At 39.0% G+C, this 16,470-nt stretch overlaps 1 pseudogene; it reads left to right on the top strand.

Annotated features, from left to right (window-relative positions):
• The first annotated feature begins 15,357 nt into the window (after window positions 1-15,357).
• LOC102866196 lies at window positions 15,358-15,983 on the top strand (annotated as a pseudogene).
• Window positions 15,984-16,470: the final 487 nt, after the last annotated feature.

Here is a 16,470-nt window from a genome sequence, read left to right as displayed (position 1 = left end):
AAGTCTGCGGTTAGGGACCTCTCTAAAGTACTCAAGAGCAACGGTGTCTCTCTGGAGACTAAGGTGTACCTGATATAGGTCATGGTTTTTGCAATCACTTGTTATGCATCAGAGAGTTGGACAATGACTAGGGAGGGTAGAAGGAGAATTAATGCCTTTGAGCTGTGGTGCTGGAGAAGAGTATTGAATGTACCATGGACTGCCAAGGAAACAAACAGATTCACCCTAAAGAGGGTTAAATCTGGCTGCTCCTTGGAGGCAAGGATTCTGGGGCTTCGCCTGACATACTTTGCACATGTTGTAATGAGAGACAGGTCTTTAGAGAGGGACATCATGCTGGTAGAGTAGAGGGACAGGGCAGGAGGGGAAGGCCCTCTATGAGGTGGATTGATTCAGTGACTGGGATAATCTGGATGGGTGTGTCAGAGGCAATGAGATTGGCACAGGATAGAGCACGGTTCAGGGCTGTTGTACATACGGTCGCTATGAGTCGCAAACAACTCGACGGCATATAACAACAACAACAACATCTCAACTAAGACAGGTAAATCCACATCCAGGTCATTTTCTAACACCAGCATGTTTATATGAAAAATTTCACTTTTAAGTGCCTCAGGCCTTCGTTTATGAAAAGGAATTGCTTACTTGTTTGTTGTTGTTATGTTCCTTTGAGTCACCTGATACTCAGTGAACCTAGGCAAAATAGTTCTGAAACGTATTCCATCCCGAGCCAGCCCCACTGTCTCTGACTCACTATCTTCTATTACTCTATCAATCTATCTCCTCCGGGGGCTTCCTCACTTGCATTGTCCCTCTACCATTCCAAGCATGATGTCCTTCTCCAAAGAATGGTAGGTATCTTTTGGCAAAATGCCTAGAGTATGAAAGTTGTTATTGTTTTTGTTATGTGCCATTAAGTTCCCTGAGACTTATAGTGATGTCATGTATCCTGAGACAGTCTCACAGACTCCAGCACACTAACCCCCATTATTCCAGTTTTTGTGTCAATCTATCTCATCGGTCGTCTTCTTCTCTTGCATTGTCCCTCCACCCTGCCAAGCATGATGTCCTTCTCCAAGGATTTGTCCCTCCTGGCCATGTGCCCAAAGTATGTAAGATGGAGCTTCAAAATCCTTGCCTCCAGGGATAAACTTGATTTCACTCTCTCTAAGACAGACCTATTTGTTCTCTTTGCTGTACATAATATGTTAAATACTTTTTGCCAGTACCACAACTCAAAGGCATCAATTCTTCTGCTGTCATCCTTAGTCATTATCCAGATCCCTGATGCATACCATGTTATTGTGAAGGCCATGGCCTGATCAGGTGAACCTGAACCTTAGTCTCTAGATTGACATCATTGCTCCTTACTGGTCTGGAGAGATCCCTAACATCAGACTTCCCCAGTGCAATTTGTATTTTGATTTCTTAACTGCTGGTGTCAAGAGTGTTGATTGTGGAGCTGAGGAAGGGGAAATTATTAACAACTTCAATCTTTTCATCTTATCGTGGTGCTGCCAATTGGTCTAGTGGTGAGAATCTTTGTCTTCTTGATGTTTATCTTCAACCCATATTGAAGACTATAGCCTTTGATCTTCTTTAGCAATACTTCAAGTCCTCTTGATTTTCAGTAAACAATTTTGTATCATATGCATAGTGCAGCTTGTTGACAAGTCTTCCCTCCATTCCTGATGCCACAATTCTCCTGATAAAGTCTAGCCTCCTGAATCATCTGTTCCACATAATATTGAAAAGATATGGAAATAGCATTTATCCTTGATGTATTCCTTTCCTAATTTTGAACAGTGCGGTGTTTCCTTGCTATGTTCTGATGACTGCCTCTTGGTCCAAGTATAGGTTTCACATGAGCACAATCGATTTTCTAGGAGTCCCATTCTTCTCAAGGTTAGACACAATTTTTTTTTTGTGATCTACACAGTCAAATGTCTTTGCACAGTCAATGAAGAACAGATCAATATTGCTCTGGTACTCTTTGCTTTCAACCAAGATCTATCTGACATTGGCGATAAGATCATCACTAATATCAAGGCCCTTTCTAAATCTAGCTTGTATTTCTCGTAGTTCTCTGTTAATGTACTGTTCCAGTAGGCTTTGGATAATGTTCAACAGATTTTTCTTGTATGTGATATTAGTGACATTGTTTGTTAATTTCCACACTCTGTCTGATCACATTTTTTTGAGACAGGAATACATATAGATCTCTTCCAGTTAGTTGGATGGGTAGTTGTCCATCAGATTGCTTGGTACAACCTGGTGAGCATGTCTACGGCAGCATCTGTTTGATAAAATATGTCAATTGCCATGCCATTAATTCCTGGGGCCTTATTTTTTGCCAATTCCTTCAGAACAGCTTGATATTGCTGCTTTATCACCATTGTACTTTTTATTTTATATTGCTGTTGTTGTTAAGTGCCGTCGCGTCACAGGTGACTAATAGTGACCCTATGAAGGAAAGTCTTCAACGCTTGGGTGTCTTTCATCCTCTCTCCAGGTTCATAGGGTTTCCGGAAGCAAGCTATTATATTACACGTGAATAAAATATGGAACACTTCCCAAATCAGCTTGTCATTATTGTGCAGAGGCCATGTTAATCTCTGAGTCATTCCAATTTTAGTATGTGTGCTGCTGAAGCGCTCACATCATTGCCTCTTGATCATACGTTGCTTCATGAAATTCTCCTGTAGCATCCAAATCTTTTTCATTCAGTGACTCCATATACTCCTTTCATCTTCTTTTAATGCTTCCTGTATCATTTAATATTCTGCTGATAGCATACTTTAGTATTGTAGCTTGAGGCTTGAATTTGTTCTTCAGTCCCTTTAGCTTAAGAAATATTTAGCGAGTTTGTTCCTTTTAATTTTCTGACTCCAGACAGAGCTTTAAAACTTTTGCCTACAAAAAGCAAGTTTGTTTCACCTTCTCCTGGAGAAACATATTTTTTCTATTGGCCATGTTCAATACTGTTTTCCAGCACTATAACTCAAAGTCATTGATTCTTCTTCTACTGTCCTTAATCTCTCATGTGTATCAAATAATTGCAAAGACCCATGGCCAGGATCAGGATTGGTTTCTAGATTGACATAGTTGCTCTTTAGCACTCAGGAGAGGTCCCTGACAGCAGATTTGGAGGATAATATTTTCCCAATGGATTGCTTTCATGTTCATTTAATCTTTTATTTAGCAGAGATATTTAATAGTTCTAAAATAAAAGTGAAAAACAATACACATAAACTTTGTTTGTAAACAGCACAAAATTTTTTACAAAGCCCCGAAGTTGGAAAATAGAATGTTTTCTGAATACATATCTACATACATATAATAAATAAAAAGTAAAGAATTAATCTCATAATATAACCTTATTTCTCTCTTTAAACATGTTTAAGCTTCTTCATAAAATCCTAATCAAGCATCAGGTGATTTAATTTTCAGGAAAGCTAGAGGGACCAACATTATGTGTACCAACTAAAACCAGGGATTCTACATGAATTATTTAATCTGTGCAATTATAATGTTCTCATTTTATTAATAAAAAGCTAGATTTAATAATTTTGGGGGGAAATGCCGCTATTAATTTAAATAACTTGGAATATAAGATCAGCCTAACATAATTCAAGGTGAATGTCCTCTCCGAGTCATGTTGTCTTGGAAAATTGACAATATTTATTATTATTATTATTGTTAATTTTAATGAAAGTTTACAGAGAGTTAGGGTTTCCAGTCATTCACTGTTGTACTTTTCTCCCTAACCCCCCCCCAGTTCACTTTTCTCTATGACAAGTAAAATAAAAATTCTTTCATTGTTATGCAATCCTCGCCTCAAGTCCACTGCAATGTGCAGGCTTCATTTTGTACTCCTGTTATGACAGTAATAAGTACTCATGTATCCCTTTTAAACAATTCTTTCCCTCATCTGTTGCAATGCAGTATACATCATTCCTCCCCTTCTTCTCTGGAAAACTGAAACTCTTTTATAGGAGTGCTTGTAGTGTTAAATTTTTAAGTTTTGCAGGAAGTATAAAAGTGAATAATGTGAATCAAATTAGTTTTATTCTAAAATTTAAAGTTTTTTATCTAACTTGGAGTATTTGGAGATCTTTTGGATGGAGTCATATATTTAATTTGTTTGAAGGCACATAAGGTTATTCCAAAATTCATCCACTTTTTAGGTAAAAAAGTGAAATTTGCACATATTTCAAACTTTTATTGTAACATTAATAAAGATATAGGGAAGAACTCAAGATACTAAAGAGCTGAATAGAAGATTTCAAAAGGCAGCGCGGGATGACAAAGTAAAATATTACAATGAAATGTGCAAGAAGTTGGAGGCAGAAAATAAAAAGGGCCGAACTCGCTCAGCATTTCTTAAGCTCAAAGAAATGAAGAACAATTTCAAACCTCGAGTTGCTATAGTCAAGGATGCTTTAGGCAGACTATTAAATGATCCAGGAAGTATTAAAAAAAGATGGAAGGAATATACTGAGTCACTGTATCGAAAGGAATTGGCAGACAGAAGAATTTCTTGAAATAACAGATGAGCAAGAGCCTATGGTGATGAAGGAAGAAGTTTAAGCTGCTTTGAAAGAAATAGTAAAAAATAAGGCCGCAGGAATAGACGGTATACCAATTGACATATTTCAGCTAATAGATGCTGCCCTGGATGTGCTCACCAAGTTGTGCCAAGAAATCTGGAGAACAATCACTTGGCCAACTGACTGGAAGAGATCTATATTTGTTCCCATCCCAAAGAAAGGTAACTCAACAGAATGTGGAAACTATAGAACAATATCATTAATTTCACATGCAAACAAGATTCTATTGAAGAGAATCCAAAAATGACTGGAAGAACACATCAACAGAGAACTGCCCATAGTGCAGACTGCATTTAGAAGGGGTCGTGGTACTAGGGATATTGTAGCTGATGTTAGATGGATCTTGGCTGAAAGCAGGGAATACCAGACGAATGTCTATCTGTGTTTCATTGACTATGCAAAGGCGTTTGGCTGTGTGGATCATAACAAACTGTGGCTGACTCTGAGAAGAATGAGAATCCCAGAACACTTGATCGTGCTGATGAGAAACCTGTACTTGCAAGGAAACACTGCACGGTTCAAAATTGGGAAGGGCATACGCCAGGGATGTGTCCTGTCTCCATACCTTTTCAACTTGTATGCAGAACATACTATCTGCGAGGCTGGGCCCTATGAGGAGGAATGTGGGGTCAAGATTGGTGGAAGATCTATCAACAATCTCTGATATGCATATGACACCACCCTGCTTGCTGAAACTGAGGAGGACCCGAAGCACTTGCTGCAGAGTCTCAAGGACTGCAGCCTACAATATCGATTGAGGCTCAATGTCAAGAAGACAAAAATTCTCACCACTGGACCAATTGGCAGCATCAAGATGGATGGTGAAGAGATTGAGATTGTTCACAGCTTTAGTTTGCTTGGCTCCACAGTCAACACTCTGGACACCAGTAGCCAGGAAATTAAAAGACGTATTGCAATGGGAAAGTCTGCTGTTAGGGACCTCTCCAAAGTACTGAAGAACAATGGTGTCTCTCTGGAGACTAAGGTGCATCTGATACAGGCCATGGTCTTTGCAATCAGTTGTTATATATCAGAGAGTTGGACAATGACTAAGGAGAATAGAAGGAGAGTTGATGCCTTTGAGCTGTGATGCTGGAGAAGAGTATTGAGGGTACCATGGACTTCTAGGAAAACAAATTCATCCTGGAAAGGGTCAAACCAGACAGCTCCTTGGAGACAAGGGTTCTGAGGCTCTGTCTAACATACTTTGGACATGTTATAAGGAGGGACCAGTCCTTGGAGAGGGGCATCATGCTTGGGAGGGTGGAGGGATAGCGCAGGAGGGGAAGGCCCTCTATGAGGGGAATTGATTCAGTGCCTGGGGTAATCGGGATGGGTGTGTCGGAGATAGTGTGATTGGCAAAGGACAGAACAGATTTTAGGACTGTTGTACATAGGCTTCCTATGAGTCACAAGTGACTCGATGGCACATAACAACAACAACTGATGGCTTAGTTGTAAGGACATGCACAAAAGTATGAGGTTTGAATCCACCAGTTGCTACATTGGTGAGAGAGGGAAATCTCTAAACACAACTTATTGCCTATGAAAACTTGCTGAAGAGTCAGCTATGGGTTGCTACTGGCTTGATAGTACATAACAACAACCCTTCTGTGTCTTTAGTTGCCTCTAAGAATATCCTTTCATGGAAACTTAGCTTCAAGTGCCTCCAGTAAATCTCTAACAGAATTACCTCTTGATCTTTCATCTGTTTTGTTGTTGGTTGTTTTTTTTTTTCACTTTGTAGCATCACTTAATATCAGAAGTCTACCCCATCTTCAATCTTTTTTTCTAAACCCCCCCTCACACCTCCTTAATTTACAAAACTCTAGTAGTCTATATAGTCTTCACAGTGTATGCTGCTGTAATTTTTCTAATACTCATTACATTACAAGTTGTGAAGGTGGTATATTTTATTGTACCTCATTTTGGTAAACAGAACATTTGTCTTATCTCAAAGAGCAAGACCCCTTTTAAGTTGATGCCTAATGAGAATACTGTCTACTAGCTTTTCCTTGATGATTGATTAAGTGCTCTCCACTTCTTTATGCTTGCAGCTTATCCTGTCAACAAGTTTACATCTTCTAGTGCATCATTCTTTTTGTCTTTATTCTGGATATGGTTAGATTCACATTGATGGCCTATTAAATATCTTAGTCAATCAGATTTTGGCATCTCCAAGTCAAACAAGCTAATTTCTCAATATCACTATTGATTTCTTATGTCCTAGTTGTTTTCATTCCCAATTATTGCTCCAACCTAGAAATCTGAACTCTATTCTTTGAACTTCCTCAAAAAAACTACTATATATCTTCTGATCCGTTATTCCTGTACAAGCACTCTATAAATTCTACTGCTCCAACAAGAATTCCAAATGTTGCATTTTTGCACTAAAATTTATAGTATCCTATTCCCCAGTTTAAATTTCTTGCCTCCTCACTAGAATTATTTCCTTCCATACACCTTTTCCTCTCACCTTGTAACCCACTCCCTACACAATAATCTAGGACAATTTGAAACTCAAATTATGCACAACTTCTACTTTCTTTACATGTGAACATGAATAGCAGAGTAGGCCTTTTGCAGCTTCTCGTGTCTGGTGAAAATTACAGTTCCATGATGAAAGTTGCTGGTATTAGGTGAAGTCAATTCATAGCTCCACTTTGAACAAGAGATGGAACTTTGTTCTATTCTTCACCATCCTCACAATTTCTGCTCCATTTAAATTGCTACCATAAACTCCAAGTAGGCACACAGCTCTCTCTGGAAAAAAAAACCACATTTCTGAAAGGATTTTACACTCCCATTCTCCAATAGGACTGTTTCATACTTTTGTCTTCTATTATTCTTACTTCCTAGCATTTCACATTTTAAGTTGACAAATTCCCTTTTTTCTTTACCATTTCATTCTTAAAAATTTAATAGATATTGTTTCACAAATACTACTCACCACGATATTTTAGTTAAAAATCTAGACAACGTGAGAAAAATCAGTGATTATAGAAAATACTAGCAGTGGTAAAAACAAGAGCGTTATGTTTGTAGCACATGTATATGAAACCATATGCTTCTAAACGTCATTGTGATGGGTTAATAGTAATGATGCGGACCCTCAGACCACATTAGAAATTTCATTAAGAAAATTACTATAGATTTTTTTCAAAGTCAGTCAAATTCAGTAGTGGGGGGGGTTTATTCCAACTTTAGTTGCACCAATGTTAATAGTTTCTGATAACCCACTACCTTCAGCTTACCAAAGACTTTTTATGTATATAGGTTGTGTTTGTTGTTGTTTACCATCAAGTTGGAACCAATCCATCGCTGACTTTCCAGTGGATTTTCATAGACAGTTAATTGAATGATAGGAGATTGCCTATACTTCTCCTGCTAAGTAGCCGGTGAATTCGAACCATGTGCCCTTGGGATGCAGCAAAACTTACTACTACAGTAGAGCTCCCACATGTAGATTAGGCTTAAGAAAAATGTTTTTGTAGTTCTAACTCACTGTTATTAGGTGTGTTGAGTTGGTTCTGAATCTGACACAGTGACACTACACATAATAAAATGAAACACTGCTGAGCCCTGGGCCACCGACACGGTCATTGTTCTGTTTAAACCTGTTGTGTAACCCATCTCATTAGAGACTTTTTCTTTATCATTCACTCTCTACTTCAGCATGTTATCCTTCTCAGTCCATCTCAATAATGTCCAAATTACGTGAGTTGAAGTTTTTATCCTTGCTTCTAAGAACATTCTAACTGGACTTTTCTTAAGACAGATTTGTTTCATCTTGCCACAGTCCATGTTGTATTCAATATTCTTTGCCATTACCACAGTCTGAATGCATCCACTCTTACTCAGTCTTCCTTACTTATTCTCCAGCTTTCACTTACATGTGTTGTTGTTATTGTTGGGTGCTGTAGAGTTAAGTATGACTCATAGAGACCCTGTGTACCATGGCTTGGATAAGACTTCTTAGTGATTAAGGTCACATCCTTGATGTCATCCCTTCAACTCATCTGGTCTTTGGTTATTAGCATTCAAAACCTTAGAACTATTTTTTTAGTTGATATTTTAATGAACGTTTATAAAGAACTCATGTTTCCAACTTTCATTGTTATACATTTTCCTCCCTGACCCCCACCACCCCAGTTCACTTTTTGATAAATTCACTTTCCAAATCAACTTGGGAGCACTGGTGGCTTAGTGATAAGGAGTTGCTCTGCTCACTCAAACTCATGTGACTTGAATATGCCAGCTGTGCCCAGGCAGAAGGAAGGACAATCTCCTCCATGTGATTAACTGGCTCTGAAAATATGCCCGAGGGTCAGCTATGGCTTGTTTCCAATTCAACTACCATCTAAGAGACACAATAAAACAACGTTTGTGTATGTATATTATTCCATATCCTTGCTGATAAGTGTGTGTGTGTGGGTTGTGTGTGTGCACGCTATTTCATACCCTTGCTGATAGATGACTTCTTTGTTTCTGCCTTGTCTGCACTCTTAATAGTGCTACATTCAATATTCTGGCAAATCAATGTCTTCTTAGATATTGTAGAAAAGATTCTTTTACTGGATTTTTAGACGTGGAATTAATTGCTGAATTCTAAAATATGCACATTTAAAAAATTTTAATTAAGTAGAGGCAAATTGTTCTCCAAAGTGACTTAATCAATTTATAAACCTAATATCAGTGTGAATGATTTCTGTTTTTAACACATCTTCATCATTTACATGAATATAAAATATGAAATATCATACCTTAATATTTCAGATGTGGCAGGTGTATAACACTGTCCCTAGTACTAATTTTAATTTCTCTGATTATTTCTGGTGTTGGATATTTTCTCATATGTTCATTGTTCTTGTTATGTGCCATTGAGTCACTTGCTGCTCACAGTGACCCTATGTACAACAGCCCTAAACCCTGTTCTGTCCCATGCCAATCTCACTGTCTCCAATATACCTAGCCCCATTGCCCCAGCCACTGGCTCAATCCACCTCATAAAGTGTCTTCCCCTCCTTCACTGACCCTGCACCCTCTCAAGCATGATATCCCTCTCCAAGGACTGGTCCCTCCTTGCAACTTTTCCAAAATCTGTCAGACAAAACTTCTGAATATGTGTCCCCAAGGAGCAGCTGATTAACCTTCACAAGGTTGAACCTGTTCGTTTTCTTAGCAGTGCATGGTACATTCAATACTCTTCTCCAGCACCACAGCTCAAAGGTATCAATTCTCCTTCTATCCTCCCTAGTAATTGTCCAGTTCTCTGATGCATAGCAAGTGATTGCAAAGACCATGGTCTATATCAGGCACACCTTAGTTTCCAGAGTGGCACCATTGCTCTTCAGTACTATAGTAAGGTCCCTAACAGCAGGCTTTCCCATCTCAATATGTCTTTTAATTTTCTGGCTGATAATGTCAAGAGTTTTGACTGTGGAGCCAAGCAAACAAAAGCTATGAACATTCTCAATCTCTTCACCATCCATCTTGATGCTGCCAATTGCCCCAGTGGTGAGAATCTTTTTCTTCTTGATATTGAGCCTCCATCCATATTTAAAGGCTGAGTCCCAATAGTTAATCATAATGTCTATCTTTTGGGATGCTTAAGATATATTTCACAAATTGTTCTGCTAAAAATCCCATTTTAGTTTCTCAATTATTTAAATTGCAAAACACTTGACATAGAAAGTATGTGAATACAAATACACAGCATAACAAATGATTGTTAAAAAATAGCTTCTATGCAATAACTCTGGAGTTTAAGCTAACCTGATTTTGCAATTTTTACTAAGTAAAATATCTCAGTAAGAATTGTTTCAGTTATTGCGTATTTTCTCTTGTGTAACACTTTAAAAATAATCACAGTTATTATTTATTAAAATACTTTAAAACACTTTTGTTGCTTTGAGATATTCCCTTATATGGATATATTATTTGTTAATTTATTCCATAATTTATTTTTACTTTTTCTCATTTTAATTGTCATGAACAGTTATACTGTGAACAAGCTTGAACATATATCTTGGTGAAATAAGCATATTACTGCAAAAATAAATGTTTAGCGTAGAATTGTTTACTCAAAGTATATACATTATCATTTTATAATTTTTTTAATTTCTTCTTTTTATTTGTTTGGTGTTGTCATTTTTTTTACTTTAAATAAAAACATCAATCACCACAACAAGATAAAGGTAAATAACCCAATTGGAAATTGGACACAGGATTTGAACAGTCACTTCACCAAAGAAGATATTCAGATGGCCAACAAAGACATGAAGAAATGTTCAAAATCCCTAGCTCTAAGAGAGATGTAAATCAGAACAACTATGAGATATCATCTCACCCCAGTAAGAATAGCAAAATTTAACAGAACAGCAAATATCAAATGCCGGGGAGGTTGCAGAGAAACTGGAACCGTTATTCACTCTTGGTGGGAGTGTAAAATGGTGTAAACACTATGAAAAGCTGGATGGCGCTTACTCAAAAATTTGCAAATAAATATACCATTTTACCCAGCATTTCCACTACTGGAAATTTATCCTCAAGAAACCATAACTGCTCCTCAAGTATATATACACTCATTTATTGTGGCTTCGTTCGCAATAGTAAAAAGCTGGACCAAATGTGTATCATCAAACAACTGGATAGAGAAGCTTTGCTGTATTTACACAGTGGAATACTATGCAGTGTTGAAAACAAGGAACTCATGAAATATTATACAAAATGGGTGACCCTGGAGGACCTTAATTCTGAGTAAAATATCTCAGTCACAAAAGGACAATTATTGCATAGGACGACTGCTGTAAAGCAGGACTGACATCAGGGTTGAGGGGAGACAGAGAATGAGGGCAAGAATGAAGTATACTGCATTGAAACAGATGAGGGAGACAACTGTTTAAAATGGATATATGATTGGGTATTATTGTCAAGACAGGAGTCCAGAATGAAGGCTGCATGGTGGAGTGAACTTGGAGGGAGGGATTACATAATAATGAAAGAGATTTATTTTTTCAAGGAGAAGAGTGAATTAGGGGGAGGGAGTCGACAGGGTGAAAAGTGCAACAATGAAAGAATGGAAGCCCTTAGTCTCTATAAATTTTCATTAAGACAAACAAGCAAAAACACGAACAACAAAACATCAGTGGACCTACAAAAATTTCCACTGTTAGTATAGGTTTGACCAAAAATCAAAAAAGCTATTTTGGAAGTGGATGCCACTTCTGCTTCCAACCTTGTTTTAATCAAAGAGCTCCTACAAATACTGCCCACCATCAGTAACCACTATTGCATTTGATACACCAGTGTCACAGTGTTCAGCTTCGCAACAATAACAAGTTACCTCTGTACATTCTTCTAGGTCTTATAGACCTTGTCTGTCCACTTGCCATACAGAGGCACCTTGTGGTTGCTGTCAAGTAAGACTCATACCAACCCTATGAACAGCTGACATGAACCCTGTCCTATCCTGTGTCATTATCTCTGACACACTAGAACCAATTGCTGAAGTCACTATGTCAATCTATTTCATAGGGAGTCCTTCCTTTCCTTCTCTGACCTTCTATCTTTCTAAGTGTGATACCCTTTTCCAAGGGAAATCTCCTCCTAGCTACATGCCCAAAGTATGAGAGATGAAGCTTCATCATCTTTGCTTCCAAGGAGCACTCTGGCTGTACTTTTTTAAAGACTTATTTTTTGGCAGTCCATGGGATATCCAGCAATCTTCTCCAACACTGCAATTCAAAGGCATCAATCCTTTTGTAATATTTGTCATTGTCCAGCTCTCTGATGCATAGCAAGTAATTAAGAAGTCCATGAGTCAGGAGGACATTAGTCTTCAAACTTGCACCATTGCTCTTCAGCCTTCTGGAGAGATCTCTAACAATACACAGTCTACTTTTTCAGTATGATATGCCTCTTGATCTCCTGACTTAATGGTACCAATGATGTTAATTTTTGAGCCAAGCAAGATCAAATCATTGACAGCTTCAGTCCTGTCTTCTTTCATGTTGACTGTTGGTCCTATAGTGATCCTATACATTTTCTCAATGTTAAGATGCAATCCATAACAAAAGCAGGAATTCCTGGCTTTCTGTAGCAAGCATTTCATGAACTCTTCACTTTCAGCAAGCAAAGTTGTGTTATCTGCATAACTTAAGTTGTTGATGAGTCTTCCTCTAATCTTGATGCCATATTTTTCTTCATAGAGTCTGACTTCAGGAATTATTTGCTCAGTATACAGCATACTGAAGTATATACTCAGTATACAGTATACTGAAGAAATATAAGGAAAGGATACAACTTTGACACACACCCTTCCTGATTTTAAACGATGCAGTGTTCCCTTACTTCATTTGGAAAACAGTCATAGATTACTTATGAGCATAGTTAAGTGTTCTGGGACTCTCATGCTTCTCAATATAAAAGGGCAGGTTTTTGTTTTACACAAAATCATCCAAACATATGCTAAGACCTTGTTAGAGCAAATTTGATGGAAAATCTGGCTTGCTGAGGGGAAAGACAAAAAGATTGGAGTGAATGTAAAATAAAGACAAATTATTAGAAAAGATACCAGATAGATGAACAGGTAACCCTCCAAATAAAGGATGAAGAGGATGCTGTGCTATTGGGTGTACAGGTTAATCTATCTGGCCTACTTCTTCATTTGGTCATGCTTTAGGATTTAATGTCATAGAACGATAAAATTTGGGGTGATTCTTATTCTATTCCTTCTTGACATTACTAGTTAGATAGCAAGTCCCTAGAGTGTCTAAAATGCTAATTGGTTTGCTTCCAGAACAGTCTATGATGCATTTTAGAACTGGAAGGCACTTGCATCCAATGCTATCTGCTCCTTGGTTTTAATGAAGGCCTAGTTTTAGTCCCTTCTTCTGCCCTTTGTCCCCTATCCTCCTCTAATATTAGTTTTATCTGGTTTTAACTATTTTGTTTGACTTTTACATTTTTTATGAGCCCTTGGCATACATTTCTGCTATCCTTATCTTGCTAGCATCCATCTAAAAATCTTTTCTAGACTTAGCCTCATTTTGTTAATTTTGACCCTATCTCTTGTACAGAGACAATTGTCCATCTTTCTCTTGAGGAGCAGCTAGTGGATTCATACCATATGATTCATGTCATATGATAGGCAATGCAGCTTCTTATTGACTAGACCACCAGAGCTCCTTCAGTCTGTTTTATGTTATCTAATTATTTTACTTTGTCTTTACTTAATTCCTGTGTAGATGGACTATATTGTTATTTTATTTAATTTTCATAATAGTATATTTGAGTTTTTACATGAATTTATTTCTCCACAATATTATAACTATAATCTTTCTACCAAGTTCAAGTAATTAAAAGATCATGAAACTAAACTATAACTCCTAATAGCAATATGTGATAATATTTTTTTTATCCCATTAGGCTTTCATTAGCTGATTTTTGAAAGTAGCTGTTTCTTTTCTGTACCTGTGTTTTAAGTAGAAGTCCCGTTTGTTGGCATAAATGCAAACGGTTTCCTCCTTGTCAAATGATTGGGGGGGTAAAGTCTACCCAGAGTACTTAAAAAGGAATATAAGTTTGTTCTCAAGGGGTCACACCTTGAAAATGTTACAGAGCAGTTCTACTCTATGTGCATGGCTTCACTAGGGGTTGGAACTGATTAAAATACAATCAGTTTTCCACCACATGTACCCCACTGATATTTAAAAGACAAAGGACAACTTCCAGCCATGTTGTCATTGTTGGTGGTGTTGTTATGTGCTGTCTAGTTGCCTGCCTGTGACTCATAGCAACCCTGTGTACAACAGCCCTAAACCCTGCTCTGTCCTGTACCAATCTCACTGTCTCCGACACATTAACCTCAATTACCCCAGTCACTGAATCAATCCGCCTCATAGAGTGTCTTCCTCTCCTGGCTTGTCCCTCCACCCTCCCAAACATGATGTCCCTCTCCAAGGACTGGTCCCTCCTTGCAACATGTCCAAAGTATGTCAGACGGAGCCTCAGAATCCTTACCTCCAAGGAGCAGCTTGGTCTAACTCTCTCCAGGATGAACCTGTTTGTTTTCTTAGAAGTCCATCGTACCTTCAATACTCTTCTCTAGCACCACAGCTTAAAGGCTCCTTCTATCCTCCCTAGTCATTGTCCAGTTCTCTAATGCAAAGACCATGGGCTGTATCTGGCACACCTTAGTCTCCAGAGTGATACCATTGCTTTTCAGCACTTTGGAAAGGTCCCTAACAACAGACTTTCCCATGGCAATACGCCTTTTAATTTCCTGGATTCTGGTGCCAAGACTGTTGACTGTGGAGCCAAGCAAACTAAAGCTGTGAACAATCTCAATCTCTTCATCATCCATCCTGATTCTGCCAATTGATGAGTCATTTTTAATTCACTGGCACATAACAGTAAATAAAATGTAGGTAGTAGGTTTAGACTGTTTAACTTCTGAGTAGCCTTCAAGTGCTTAACCATTATGCCATCAATGATTCTTCCCTATAATGCAAGGTCAATTAAAAAGAAAAATGTAGGGTTATTTGGGCTGTGAAGGACAAGCTAAGGAAGCATCCAGGCACCAAGAGTTCACTGATGCCATTCTTGGAAGCCATGCTGGGCAGATATATTGCTCCAGGGAGCAGCCACCAGCCCTTGAGACCCTGGGCTTCAACTCTGCTGAGACCTCCCTAGTCTAGGCAGGGATCCAAACAGGCTGACACTCTTGTCCACGCAGACCTGAAATATGGCATCTGGACAAGGTCTTGGGCAGGGCTGTGAAAACTCTACTCCATCCTTCACATCAGAGGAGCAGGTAGCCCAGGGCATAGTGGAAGTTTCCCAAAGCTATGTCTATTACTGCCATAAACAGGAACAAGAGGTTGAAGGAGTGACCACCCCTGTTGAACCAGAGATGGTCTCCTTGCCTCATGAGCCTAGCAATGTCATGGGGCAGGTGGTCCGGAATCTCACCATCATTGCTGACGACATCAACCAGCCCTACGATGATGCAGAGTTCCAGATCATGTGGCACTTGCAGCGGACACCACACAATGTTTACCAATTGTTCATGAAGATTGCCTGGTGACTGTTTGAGAGTGGCATCAACTTAGAGCCACATGGTGGCTCCCCTGGGCTTTGGCTTACCCTACATGTCTACCAGCATGGACTGAGCAGCTTCCTGGGCCAGGTGACCTACTTTGTCATTGACTTCATCCTACATCATTGCATTGCCCGGAGGATAGCTCAGAAAGGCGGCTGGGTGACAAACCCTAAACTTGGACAATGGCCCCATCCTGAGTGTGGTGATACTTCTGGCTTGTGGTTCTTTTGGGCCAGTTTGTGATATGGAAATTCTGTGGTTCAAGTTGAGGCTCCTATCTGGGCTCCAAGCCTTCTCCCTTCACCTTTCTTTCCCTACCTTGCAGAGGTCAACCTTCAAGAGTACAGAAGCTTTAGCAAGTGGACACTTCAGTTTGGACCACAGTTTGCAACTATAGTCAGTCAGGCTGCAGGGAGGCCTCAACCATTGCATGGCTCTAATGAGCTCCTTTTCTGGGCCCCATGTTGTCTGAAAGGGGGATGCAGCCTCCTCCCCCAACTCCATGGGATCCCTTCAGCTGTGTATGCTGGACATTGGACAGAATGATTCCCTGGAGAGACAGTCTGGGAGCCATTTTTCCTCCCGAGGAAGTTTATAATGATTTTAGCATTTTATAAAACCCTTGGGAAATACCCCCACCGAGTGCCAACCTGTGGGGTAATTGTACCACTTTGTCACAGGACAGAGCATCTTGTCAGTGGGAATCAACAGGACTTCCCTCTGTTCCCCAGGATTCAGCTTGTTCTGGAAGGTCAG

The sequence above is a fragment of the Elephantulus edwardii genome, unplaced genomic scaffold (genome assembly GCF_000299155.1).
Source record: "Elephantulus edwardii isolate Elephantulus edwardi_28Jun2011 unplaced genomic scaffold, EleEdw1.0 scaffold00056, whole genome shotgun sequence".
Lineage (NCBI taxonomy): Eukaryota > Metazoa > Chordata > Mammalia > Macroscelidea > Macroscelididae > Elephantulus > Elephantulus edwardii.
The sequence above is the reverse complement of the archived record's forward strand: the minus strand, read 5'-3'. Positions and strand labels throughout refer to the sequence as shown.